Source organism: Rhinopithecus bieti, unplaced genomic scaffold (genome assembly GCF_001698545.2).
Source record: "Rhinopithecus bieti isolate Rb0 unplaced genomic scaffold, ASM169854v2 scaffold_27006, whole genome shotgun sequence".
Lineage (NCBI taxonomy): Eukaryota > Metazoa > Chordata > Mammalia > Primates > Cercopithecidae > Rhinopithecus > Rhinopithecus bieti.
Window position 1 is genome coordinate 3,823,082 of NW_016813373.1, and position 13,893 is coordinate 3,836,974.

General features: G+C 39.2%; 1 protein-coding gene across 1 annotated transcript in view; it reads right to left on the reverse strand.

Moving 5' to 3' along the window:
* The window catches only part of NIBAN1 (niban apoptosis regulator 1), a 182,576-nt gene that overhangs the window by 167,639 nt on the left and 1,044 nt on the right, over positions 1 to 13,893 (reverse strand). The window lies entirely within an intron of this gene.

Consider the following 13,893-nt stretch of genomic DNA (forward strand, 5'->3'; position numbering starts at 1 on the left):
CCCCACCAAATCACCTTGGATAGTGTGATGAGTGAGATACAAATCATCATAAGCCACTGAGCTTTGAGGGATATCTGTTTCAGCAGTTAGTCCATTCTAATTAATGTACAACTGAAACACGGCTTCAGGCCACTGCCCACTGGTTAACATTGCCACAAGCTTCCCTACATTGAAGAGAAGGACACCAGCAGTGATGTGCTGGTAAACTGGGTCTCAAAAAACAACAACACAAAAAGACTCCCACCATGGCTGACTTCAAGCTACCAATGTGATGTCACTGAGCTCTGAGTTAGGAAAAGATGCCTGGATTCAGCTGTTGCCAGTCAGTGTGAGCTGGCTCCTAGCATACCACTCGGGGTTGCTCTCCCTCACAACCATCCCGAGAAGGGAGTCTTCCTATTGCCCTTCCCTGGTTTGAGGGGAGGAGTATGTGTAGGACCTTGAGAATAATTGTTTAAAGTTGCCTGTTTAAACCCTTGCATCTGACTCTTTCATAAGGAATAAATAAAGCAGAATATCTTACAGGCAGTAATTTGTAAATTCCACAAGCTGTTGAAAAGAACCTAATTAGCACTAATTACAATACTAGAGTGTCCCAACACATTATAATGCCATTGCTTCTGTAGAGGCATTGTGTTTAAACACTCTGAAACATTAATTAGTCTGCAGAACAAATGTGTGAGCTAGGTATTATTCAGCAGTATGTGAAAGCCAGTTATTTACTCTACAAAGGCCTGATGCCATTACTGATAGTAAAACAAATTGATTAACGTAATGGTAGGACTTGGAAATGTGAGAATTATATCACATTTACTACATCATATTATTCATTTCTGACTCTCCTTTTCTCACTGGGCATTACTACTGTCCTCATTTTCATAGCAGAAACTGAAGGCAGCCAGTCGACAAGTCCAAAATCTCCAGAGAATCCAACTTCAGATTCAGCGAGTCCTCAGGAAATTGTCGTGCCTGTTTTACAAAGGTGAAAGTTCCATTTATTTTTATTTTTTTTATTGTATGCCTTACTTCCCAAATATAAATATTTTATTTGATAATGAAGAAATTGCAAAAAAGTATCATTTTATTTAAAGTTAGCTTAAAGTGGTTGCAATGGCTGTTTTGGCCTATTCATAAATTCCATATTATGTGTTGCTAACATTTAGATGAATTTTAATATCTGGATTAAGCTATTTATAATCTACCATCTCACCCATTGAAAATATCCACTTCAAAAAGTAGCCAAGGCCTGGCACAGTGGCTCACACCTGTAATCTCAGCACTTTGGGAGGCCAAGGCAGGTGAATCACTTGAGGTCAGGAGTTCAAGACCAGCCTGGCTAACATGGTGAAACCCTGTCTCTACTAAAAATACAAAACAAGAAAAAATAGCCAGCTGTGGTGGTAGGAGCCTGTAGTCCCAGCTACTCAGGAGGCTAAGGCAGGAGAATCGCTTGAACCTAGAAGGCAGAGGTTGCAGTGAGCCAAGATCACACCACTGCACTCCAGCTTGTGTGACAAAGGAGTCACACACACAAATAGCCAAATAATTTAGAATTGAGATATGGAATCAAAAGTTCACTAAATATTTCCATTTAGCTCATTTAAGGTAGCTAAAGCAGCTGAGTGTTCAAATCCTATCAAGCTGATACTCCTTTTCATTAAAGAAAAAGCTATGCATACTTGGAATTTCTAGAAGAAACACTTAGAATTTCTGGAAGAGCATTTGATATCCTGTTACCTTTTTTCTGAGATATTTATTTGCCTGGCACATAGTAGGCACTCAACAAATGTTAGCTTTTACTACAATGATTATCATTTCTCAGACTAGGAGTTAGCATTTTTAGTTAGGAACTTACATATCACTTGACATGCTCAGGTCTTAGTCATGCTCTAAAATTCTTACTTACTTTAAATGTAAACCATATCTTTCAATTATTGTTACTAATTTAACTCTCCTCTCTAACAAAACCATTTTAAATATTTATACTCCAGATATTACACATTTGCCATTGTTGCTCATAAAATTTGACTTTATTTAAGCTCTAAGCCTGCATCTGCTTTGCTTAGGCAATTTTTCCTGTGTAACTCGTGCTGAATGAGTTACACAAGAAATAATCCTTTAAACAAACACATTCAATACAAATTTGGAAAATCTCTGAATTCTTTTTAGCTAATCATGGAAATTGTCACTTGTTCTGTGTGCAAACCAGAACTAAGGTCACAAGGCCACCAATAATGATGTGCTTTCTAAAGGAACATCCACAATTTTCCTTCATTTCTGAATTGATCCTGCTCAGCTGCTCTGGCCCCAGACCAGCCCCAACTCAGCAGCTCCCCGTGTACATTCAGTTCTCTGCAGGCTGCTTCGTTCCTCTCCCAGCTCCATGGAGAATGTTGGTAGCAGGTCAGTACAGCTACATTCCGCCTAGATGTTCCAGGAGGCTACAGAAACACAGTAGTCATATTGCTCTTTCCTGAAGACTGGAGACCAGAAAGATTTTTTTTTATATCTTCCATTTTTCTCATCATGTTCACGTTTGCCTCTCTGTTAGCACATGGAGCATATACGGACTGCTTTACCATCTTTGTCTGCTAATTTCACCATGTCTATAATTCCTGAGTCTATTTCTATTGATTTATTTTCTTTATACTTGTGGATATTTTCCTGCTTCTTCTTCTGTCTACTATGATAGTTTTTAACTGGATGCTGGATATTAGACATCGTGAATTTTACATTGTTGAATGGGTATTTTGTTGTATTCCTATAAAGAATCTGCACTTTATTCAAGCAGGCAGTTAAGTTACTTGGGATCAGCTTGATCTGTTTGAGGTTTGCTCTTAAATTGTTATTAGATCAGGTCCAGAGCAGCCTTCTAGTCCAGGGCTAATTTTTGCTCACTACTGCTGAAGACTCTAACCCATACCTATATATTATAAAGCCTTTCTACTTCGGATGATGGGAGCATGAACTATTTCCAGTTCAGAGTGAAGTCCAGGAATTCTTTGGCCCTATAAATCCAGAGACACATGATCTTCTGTTCTAGAAAATAAGCTTTTACCTGTTTAATAATTTTCTCCCCTTCATTTTCTTTGTTCTCTGTTTTCTGGGACTTCTGTTAGTCAGATATTGAAATTTTTGGACTGACCCTTTAATTTTTTTTACATTGCCTCTTCTATTTTCCATCTTTTAATGTTTGTGCTCTACTCTTTAAGCAAAGCAGACAGATGCTTAAAGTTAAAATAAAGACAAGTTTTATCAGCAACTATGACAAATGTGTAATATCTGACATATACATACTTAAAATTATTTTAAAGAGAAAATTAAGTTGATAATGATAATTGAAATATAGTTTAAATTTAAATAAGAATTTTAGATCTTGGAATTTAGATGCAAGATCTCCTCAACTTTATTTTCCAAAGCAACAATTGGATTTTCTAAAATGTTGATCATCAGATTTTTAATTTCCAAGAGCTCTTTCTTATTCTATTTTTGTTTCTTCATCATATCCTGAACCTATTTTACAAATGCAATACTTCTCTTACTTTCTGAGATATTCACTACAGTTTAAAATTTTTTGTTCTCTTTTCATTCATGCATTAAGCAAATATTTATCAGTCAGGAACTGTGGACCAGACACTGATCTATTTGCTGAGAGTGCTGTTAATTTCATAGCAATGAATCAAGATAAAGACCCTGCTTTCATACACCTTACATTCTAGTGGTGACAGACAGGCAACAAAGAAAAAAAAAATTTTTTTTTTTTTTGAGACGGAGTCTCACTCTATCTTGCCCAGGCTGGAGTGCAGTGGTGCAGTCTCAGCTCACCGCAGCCTCAACCCCCGCGGGTTCAAGCAATTCTCCTGTCTCAGCCTCCCAAGTAGCTGGGACTATAGGCATGTGCCACCACACCTGGCTAATTTTGTATTTTTAATAGAGACAGGTTTTCACCATGTTGACCAGGCTGGTCTCGAACTCCTGACTTCAGGTGATCCACCTGCCTGGGACTCCCAAAGTGCTGGGATTACAGGGATGAGCCACCACGCCCGGCCAGGTAACAAAATATTAACAGGCATCCCGTCCCATCAAACCTCCCTCTTGCTCACCACACTCCCAACATAACACCCTTTCTTCAGTTTCTTCAAGTACTTCCCCCTCCTCCCCCTTCCATATGCTGTTCTTTCTAACTAGAATGTACTACCCCTTGTTCTTCACACAGATAGCAACTTATTATCCTTCTGAATACCACAGCCAAGTATATCTCATCTCCATGCCCAATTGCCACCATCAGTTTTCTGTCTCAGTACTATTTTTAATCCCTTCATCACACTTATCAAAATCTGTAATGTTGGTTACCTACTTAATAGCCATCATGCTTCCTTCTTGCTAAACTGAACCTGATTCTGTTTGGGTATCCATGACCCTCCCTATAACCATGTGCTTCAGAGAAATGGCCCTAACCCCAGTTCAGGGGTGAATCTTGATTGGTCTAAACAAACCATGATAATTCCATACTCTTGCCAGTGATGGCTTAGGAAGGAATGTGTGACCCAATTTTGATCAGTGGGATGTAAGGGAAAGTCTGCTAGTAAGGCATCTGGGAAAGGCTTCCTTGCTCTTATAAGGAGACTCAAAGAATAGACAGATCTCTTTTTAGCCTCTGGGACATTGCTGTGCCTAAGAATTTAATAATATTTGCTGCTGCAGCCACCTTTCAACCATAAGAGAGCTGGGCCACAGACAGTAGAAAGAAATAAGCTGGCTTTTGGTGATATCACTGAACCACTTAATTAATCCTATCTTCATACTTCTTTGTTATGTTCCCATGAGCTCTTCTTGAGGAATCTACTAGATAATGAACTCTAAACACCAGAGAGACATCAACATAAGGACTGATGTGTTAAATAACACTTAATTGTGAAACAAAGAGTGAATGAGAAAAGAGAATAGAATATAATGATTATATGTTTTAACATAGTAAAATCATAAAATAAAGTTGGAGAAGAATTGGATTAGCGTATACAAAAATTCTGTCTCTGATTTTAAAAACAGTTTGTTCAACAGCTTTCCATAATCTTAATTGATGATAGCAGTATTTGTATTATTATTCTGAGACTGTTGTGTGTATTTGGTATGATAAAGCAAATGAGAATTTGAGCATATTTAATTCTATCATTGCCTAGTGTCTTTGAGAACCATGATTCTCAGTGTGAAAAAGGATATGTATAAATATAATATTAAAAAGACACATTTTCCCTAGTTCTGTAAACTAAAAAATGTCCAGAAATAACGGCCAACTCAGTTGTAGCAATGAACATATAGCTAGACTCAAATTGTAATATTGAAATACTATTTCCCACTAAAAGAAATCAGGGGTTCTTATAGATTTTGCTTACTCCTGGTGTGGGACAGGAAAGAAACAGGATGAACCTAAAACATCTTGACATACCAAATGGCAAGGAAGCTATCAAATACTACGGGGTAATTTCCAAAAGACTCAGGAGCCAACTTCAAGAGTTTTTCATTGGCCAATGATGCGAAATTGGAGCTTCAATAAAAATAAGAATTACAATGGGATTCGTGAGTTCATGATTTTATAGGACAATTGATCATCTTTAAGGGATGACAAGAAACCAATAGATTATACTGAACACTGGTAAATAAAAGGAAAAGATAACTTTTTTTTCCTACTTTTGAACTATCATACTAGGTAACCAAATGACAGATATGGGAAGTATTGCTCTATAAAATTATCCCAGCTAATAAATGAAAACAAAATGACATATTAGAATATCACCATTTTTCAACCCCCAATAAATTAATGGGTCTCAGCAATAAGCATCAACGGAACAGCAACTAACATCACAAAAACAGAGGCAGCCAGCTATTATGTACCGCCAGATGAATAATACATACCACCACCTATAGTCTTAACAAAAGGACTGATTCTTTTCTGTGGCAGCATAGTATTCCGAGGTGTATATGCACCACATTTTCTTTATTGATGTGCATTTGTGTTGATTCCATATCTTTGCTGTTGTGAATAGTACTGCAATGAACACATGCATGCAGTCCTGTGCAGGAACATGGTTGGAGCTGGAGGTCATTATTCTTAGCAAAGTAACACAGGAACAGAAAACCAAGTACCATTTATTCTCACTGATGAGTGAGAGCTAAATGATAAGTACACATGGACACATAGAAGGAAACAATAGACACTGAGCCCTATCAGAGGGTGAAGGGGGTGGGGGGAGGGAGAGGATCATGAAAAATAACTAATGAATACTAGGCTTAATACCTGGGTGATGAAATAATCTGTACAACAAGCCTCCATGGTGCTTTGTTTACCTATGTAACAAACCTGCACACACTGCACATCTTCCCCTGAACTTAAAAGTTTTTAAAAAAGGATTGATTGTGAGACTGATCAAGTCTCACCATCTCTGTCAATTTGTAGAAAATACAGGAGAAATTCATGGAACTGCACCATGAGAAAACTCCAGACTGTGGACAACTCTACATATCAAACAGCTCAAGCCTTTCAACAGATCATCTGCAAGTAAAAGATGCAGGGGAAACGTATAGATTAAAAGAGACATCTTGTTAAGTGAGTGAGACTACAATGTTTAAAAATACATAGTTGGGTGATGAAACCATAAGGAAATAGAGGGAGACATTATTATAAAAGCTAGGATTAGTGAGGTGGTACTCTGCCTACATAGGTGTTCATGCCTGTGTGTAGTCCTCTCTTGAATCTGGGCTGGCCCTGAGACCAGCTTTAACCAACAAAATGTGGCAGAGTAATGCAGCACCATTCCAGGCCTAAGCCACAAGAAGTCCTAGAAGCTTCTACATGCTTTTACACTCTAGCAATGTAAGATCCGACCCACCATTTAAACAGTTCAGTATCCTATTGGAGAGGTCATGCAGAAAGGCCACCCGGAGTGCAAGAAAGCCTTGTCAGCTAAGTCCAGCCACCAGCTGATCCACCAGATGCATGCATCCACAGGAATGACCACCAGCAAAAATAAAAAGTAGAACCACCCAGCCTGGACCCAGTTCAGCAGAATTGTGAGCAAATAAACACCTGTTTTAAGAGCCAGGATTTTTGGGTTAGTTATAAATAGCTAACTGAAAATTGTCATCATTTTTGGAGAAACAAAGAGGTCAACTGGGACGGGGCACACGGAAGGCTCCTTTGACGGCTACTGAAGTTCTTTCTATGTCTTGACCTGGGTAGTGGCTACTAAGTATTTGCCTTATAATGATTCACTAAGCTATGCATTTGTTTTGTGTGGTTGTCTGGGCCTATGTTTTCTTTTAAAATAAAATGGTTTTAAAAGGAAAAGAAAAAAAATCCACATGGTTTGGCATAGAGACATTTACCCTTCTTCCAAAATTCCTTGAGACTATGGACCTTTTAAAAGTCACTTTGGGGCTCCTAGTAAAAACTATTAATTTATTTTAATCCCATAGACTCATTCTATACAATATCAAGCATAGAAAAGCAAACTTCCTTAGGTCCTAAAACCTGCAATTTGCACAAGTGAATTAATTGCTTTCATATCTCTAAAGCATTTATTCTCTTCTCTAAGTGAGAAAAAACATACAGTACCAAAGGCAGGGGGCACTTTTTAAAAGCTGGCATGCATTTTCACATTGGCAGCAACTTGCTAGTCTGTTTTTAAAATGAATTTTCCAGTTTCAAAGGAGAAAATCTGTACTGCATTTAGGGTTCTGTTAAATCTCTTTCTCTCTCTCTCTTTTCCTCCCTCTCTCTCTCTCTCTCCTTTTGTGTGTGTGTGTGTGTGTGTGTGTGTACATATGTGTGTTAGTTCTGAACTGTTGGTAAAGTGCCTTAAACAGACTATAGCAGATGAATTGTGCTTTTATTCTCCCGTCTTCCTTTCCATTATGCTTTTATCTTCACTTCTGACCCATTTCACAGTGCAAATTGTTATACGTACCTTATTTCTTAGAGTAGTTACCCAGCCATACTAACAAAAAAATTACAATTTCTGATTAAGAGATTAAAATTCACTACCATGATTCACACTGCATATTTTGTAAAACGTTCACAGTACATTTATTTTAATGAAATTAGAAACTACCTTTACAAATTGGGCTCCTGCTATTGCACTTTCTACCTGTGAACCCAGTTTAGACCGTCCCAGAGATTACAACAGAGTAAAACTACAATCAGCTCAGTAGTTCACAGTAAAAGATAATAAAAATTACTATTGTTATCCTAGTAGTTACTATTACTGGAGCCCCTTTGATGAAGTGGCCCTCTTACAGCCGACGTCCATAGCAAAAAGAAGTTTTTCATCAAGACAAGGGCTTGAAATCATCATCTAACTCTATGGGGTTCAAGGCTTGTATTAGAAGCCACAAGAGGGAAAGCCACTCTTTGTTCCACAAGTACAGGAGAAAATGTTAATCTGTCTCAGTCTACTGTCTTTCTGTCTTTGTGGTTGACTCTATGAAACTCACAACTCACAAAATCCTTTATGGTTTTGCAACATGAGATTTGGTTTCCTAAAGAGCTTCCCATTTCTAAAGTATTGGTTTCAATTCACAAAGACCAAAGGAAATAGAAAGTAATTATTGATACTAGCAATTCCTAATTTGCAGTAGTTTTCCTTATTTGAAACTCCTGCTGGCTTCCTTGGTAGTCTGGCATGCCTGAAGGCAATTTTTTCACTTAAAATATAAAGTGATCAATATGCATTTGTGCGTTATTCATAGTGGGCCCACTTTCTCCTGTTTCCTCCATCCCCACTACTCTGGAGGAGCTGCAATTTCTCACGTCTTACAAAAGCCTATTCATGTCTACAAATTAAGAGCTGAGACAAATACTATAATCTTTACCCACTTTCTACTTTCTTTGGATTACTTTTTCTTAAAGGGGACCCAATAAGGCAGCATTTAGTGTACTGGTTAGGATGGTTTGGGCCACAAGTAAAAAGAAGATAATTGTATTAGTTAGAATAAAGTTTGTCTGTGCATAAAAATAACACCACAATAACACTGGCTTAAAGAGATGGAATTTTCTTTCTTTCTTGTTAAGGTCCAGAGGTAAACGATCCAGGACTGGTATGGAGGTTCTTCTCTATGAAACCATGGGAACTTAGCCTCCTTTTGTCCAGTTACTCTGTCCTACATGTGCTCCTTCTTGAAAGGACACCTCATGGACCATGATGGCTGCCCCAGCCATGGTTATAATCCAGCCAGCAGTGTGGAGACTAGGATGAAGATGGTCATACCCTTCCCCTTTAATGTCACTTTCTAGAACAGCACTTCTGTCTACATCCCATTGGCCATAACTCAGCTACATAACCCATGTAGTTGCGAAGGAGTTTGGGAAATATCTTTATTATGGGAGTTCATGTGGACAGCTAAAATTTGGGGATTCTATCATTAAACATAACACAGGAGAATGCTATTGGGGATAACTAGCAATCTTCACTATTCCAATTCAAAGGGGATTTAGTGGCTGTCATAATATGAAGTATGCAGGGTTAGTATATGGTGGCTATCAGCAAAGTTTGTTTCAGGGCTCTAGCTTCTTTTCTCTAAGACACTTCAGCTTTGCAGTGCTCCAAGTATTGGCTTTGTCTTTAAGCTAGCTCCCCTCCTGCTCATCAAGATAAAAACAGCAGTTGCAGGTATCACATTCAGATGCAACAAAGTCAAAAGAAGGAGAGGAAGTGCCCTTCACTCTGCCTCCTTTTTAAAAGGGAAGAAAACTCGCCTAGAAGCAGCTGGCAAACTTCCCCTCAAGCATCACTGACCAGTTGGCAACATAATCCCATGCCTACTATAATCACTGGCAAGGAGACCACACCACCATGACAGGTACAGCCACCTTTCAGGGGCCTTAAATGGGGCTAGCGTCTCTGAAACAGAGGGCAACATCGGGAGTTGCTGTTTTTTTTTTTTTTTTTTTTTTTTAGAGAGACAAGGTCTTGTCATGTTGCCCAGGTTGGTCTCAAACTTCTGGGTTCGGGCCATTCTTCTGCCTCAGCCTCCCAAAGTGCTGGGATTTCAGGCATGAGCCACCAAACCTGGCCAGGAGTTTTAATACCTGAACAAAACTGGAGTTCTGTTAGAAAAAGGAATGGGGGCTGGGCACAGAGGCTCATACCTGTAATCCCAGCACTTTGGGAGGCCAAGGCAGGTGGCTCACTTGAGCTCAGGAGTTTGAGATTAGCCTGGGAAACATGGCAAAACCCCGTCTCTACAAAAAAACACAAAAATACTACCTGGGCATGGTGGCACATGCCTGTACTCCCAGCTACTTAGGACAGTGAGGTGGGAGGATCGCTCGAGCCCACGGAGGTCGAGGTTGCAGTGAGCCATCATTGTCCCACTGCACTGTAGTCTGGGTGACAGAGTGAGACCCTGTCCAAAAAAATTAAATTAAATTAAAAAATGGAGGAATGGGAAAAGGATGTTGGGTTGACATACAACAGTGTCTACCATAATGCATCTCTTAACTTTCTCATCACAGTATGTTGCCATTACTAGCCAACTTGGACTCTAAGATTACACTACCAAAAACATTCAGGTTAAGTCAGACCAGTTCTTATGCCCATCTCCCAGCAACAAATTATAACCGAAGAAGCAAATGCGTAGACTAGTACGACACATCTACACTAAGTAGCTGGCAGATATGTACAGCTCTCCCCATCCTCCACCTTGCCCATGGAGACTTCATTCTAGACACATCACTTTAAACTTTATATCTAGCCACCTAAGTTAACCCTTGTATAAATAAGAGAGAACTCCTTTGAGTAAAATATGTGCTATTTTAAAGCTGAAACTCATTGCTTACTTTATAAGCATCAGATCATTGAGGAGCATTCGGAGGAAGCCACTGGGCCCTTTATATATTGTGTAACTGACTATGCAATAATAAATCCAGTGGGGAGAAACCGTTTTCTAACTGGTATTTGCTGCTGGCAGGCCTGCAAGTGCCCACCAGGATCTCTGTATCCCATAGCTCTCAGCTGAAGCACTGACTGTCCAGTACTTTTCTGACCCTCTACAGGACTTCTTATATGGGAGAGCTTTCAGGTTTGTTTTCTTTTGATTCATTAAAATTCAAGGGTAATTTTAGAAGGAAATAAAATTATTGCTTAAACAGGAAAACACGTTGTGGGGTTTTGGGGTTTTTTTTTTTTTTTGGTTTTGGTTTGGTTTGGGTAAATTTTTTAAACTATAGTTTAATTTCGGGCATACCAAAAGCTTTAAAGAAAAAGAGGCCAGGCACGGTGACTTACGCCTGTAATCCCAGCACTTTGGGAGGCCAAGGTGGGAAGATTGCTTGAGCCCAGGAGTTTGAGACCAGCCTGGGCAACATGGCAAAAACCCCATCTCTACAAAAAATACAACAATTAGCTGCGCATGGTGGCACACACTTGTAGTTCCAGCTACTCAGGAGGCTGAGATGGGAGGATCACCTGAGCCAGGGGAGGTCAAGGCTCACAGTGATTGCACCACTGCACTTCAGCCTGGGTAACAGAGTGAGACCCTGTCTCAGAAAACTAAAAAAAGAAAAGAAAAGAAAACATGGCATAAAGAGAGAAGAGCACCCAAATTGACCACTGATGCCTGGAATCTATGAGCTTTCTTCCTCATTTTAAAAAAAAAGATAGGCTGGGCACAGCAGTTCACGCCTATAATCCCAGCACTCTGGGAGGCCGAGGTGGGCGGATCATGAGGTCAGGAGATCGAGACCATCCTGACCCACATGGTGAAACCCCATCTCTATTAAAAACACAAAAATTAACTGGGCATGGTGGCGCGTTCCTGTAATCCCAGCTACTCAGGAGGCTGAGGCAGGAGAATCGTTTGAACCAGGGAGTCGGAGGTTGCAGTGATCCGAGATCGTGCCACTGCACTCCAGCCTGGCAACAGAGTGAGCCTCCGTCTCAAAAAAAAAAAAAAAGATCATTTTAGGTCGGTGCTAAAAGCATCACGTAAGACGAACATATGACACGGCTCATGTGATCACAAGTTGGTCTCGGTATTATTTATTAATAGAAACATCTTATCAAGGGACTTTACTGAAACGCCTCTACAAACAATCCTAAAAATTTATTCTGTTGTAAGAAATATGAGCATTGTCGTAATTTCCAAAACTAACGTCTTTAGAAATGAAGTCACTCCTTAGCATAGCTGATACATCTTTACCTGGAGATTAACTAAATCCTAAGAAACAATGTATTTTCAAAACATCCATATGACACGGGTGTTTTGAGGCACACGAGGAATGGCAGCTATTAAATGATTTGTCTTAAAGTAAGGCTGATTCAGCGTCAGCAGCATACAGCTGCTTATAATGCATACAAAACAAAGTTAACAAAAGTCACTCAAAATATATTGACTAGCTACTTTCCTTATAATGCATACAAAACAAAGTTAACAAAAGTCACTCAAAATATATTGACTAGCTACTTTCCTTGTTAGCAAAGTTTATCAAGCTTAAAAGAAAGTTATTGTCTCAGCTTCAGGAGCTTTCAAATCTGTATTTCCCTGATGGCTACTTTATGAGAAACAGGTCATAAAAGTATATTTAAACTTTACTGTCATACTTTCAATCGTTTTGCTTACAATTGAATCAAAGCTTGAGAATATCTATAGGCTAAAATATGGGCAAAGAGGTAAAGATAAGGCTATGATTGTACTCAGGAACCTGGGCTTCAAAACCATCAGGAAATCACAGCCCCGTGACCCTCATTTGCTCACGCACTAACAATGTACAACACCATGCATTTTTCCAAGGTTCTTTTCTCTTTTGGCAAGACTAGCATTCTCACATGAAGTGATGAGTCTTTTTCTCTGGAAGTATTCTAACTTTAACTCTTCTCTTCCCTCTCCCACTACGCATACCTTGCAAGTGCCCTCCTGAATATAGAATGAAGAGAGAAAGCTGAACAAGACTGGGGGACGTAATGACTGTCACACCATATGCTATAGGTTTACTCATTCAAACACATGCATTACAAGTTCTTCACTTGCCCTAACTCCCTCATACTTTTGTATGTGTAATAATTTAACAGCTTTCACAATAAAGAAGGTAATAAATTTTCTTATTATCTGAGTACAATGTTTGCATCAATAGCAACAAATGGCATGGCCAGGAAGTCTTTAAGCAAGTTAATCCTTCACATTTCTTGACTTCAAATGATTAGTGTACACATGGCCATGCTTCCAGGTTAGGTGCTCCTAAGCTTTCCAGTGAAATAAAGTCTTATATAAATGCCTTAAACACATCTTTGCTAACATCCAAATGCAAGCCCTTTCTCACTAAGTTCTGCTAGATTGCCCTTTCAGTCCCTATGCACTGGTAACACAAGCATGTAACCACACTTTTAAGACTAAGGCAGGCTTCATTTATTTCTTTTAAGCTAAGTTCAGCTCTTTTACTAATATAAATAAATCATCCATCTTTTCCCCTTTTAACAAACAAAAGCAAAGAGATACTTGACAAAGTGTTATCCCCATTGTTGATCTTTTACCTCCAAAAGCACCAGAGCAGGAATCTGTAAAATCAACTCCGTTGCTCTTCAAGTGCCCTGATTTGATATCCTTTTTAAATGGTCTTAAATGTTGTGGTGACTGAAAACAAATATGGAATAAGAACACCAAATAAATGATTTCCTCTTAGGAAAGGATTCAAGGGCCAAACAGACCTGGAGTTTAATACCTAGTCTGGAAGATATTTCTGAAGCCGAGGGTGGGGGATCGGGCGGCGGGGCAGGGGAAGGACAGTAAATTGGTAAGATAACCAAATGTTAGGTAGCGGTTGAAGGCAAGGTTGGGGTAGGGGTGAGAAGAGGGGAGGCCAAATATACCCAGGCAATAAAGGAGATAACAGTCAGGACTTCC